Genomic DNA, 480 nt, shown 5'->3' on the forward strand with positions numbered 1-480 from the left:
TTGAGCCAGAATACAGACATGCAAACATTTCTTAATTAAACAGTTGTAAAATAATTTTAGCAAGGGTAGTTACCTCCTTAGTGGGAATCACTGAACTTTGCCAAAAAAAAAAATAATCAATTTGAGATAAATAACTTGCACAGAAAGTCTCTGCCTGATGACTGTAAATATAAACTGCCAGGAAATGATAAAATTAAAAAGGGTCTTACACTAAGAAGTCTCAGGTTGTGATTCTACCACATCTGATTGTAAAATAGCCTCTAGTGTTAAAGCAATTTAAAAAAGATATTAAAAAAAAGAGGATATTGTAGCAGAAGCAATTGAAACTACCTGAAAAAGCAAGCTTGTGCCTCCATGAGATCCCTGTTTGAAATTCTTTTGATGCTAGGCTTTCACTCTGTTTAATTTTAGTACAGAACCAGTTTAGAAAACTTGTTTTACGACATTTTCAACAGAAAAATTAATCCCATGCAAAGAATA

Source organism: Neopelma chrysocephalum, unplaced genomic scaffold (assembly GCF_003984885.1).
Source record: "Neopelma chrysocephalum unplaced genomic scaffold, ASM398488v2 Primary Assembly neopelma1_126, whole genome shotgun sequence".
Lineage (NCBI taxonomy): Eukaryota > Metazoa > Chordata > Aves > Passeriformes > Pipridae > Neopelma > Neopelma chrysocephalum.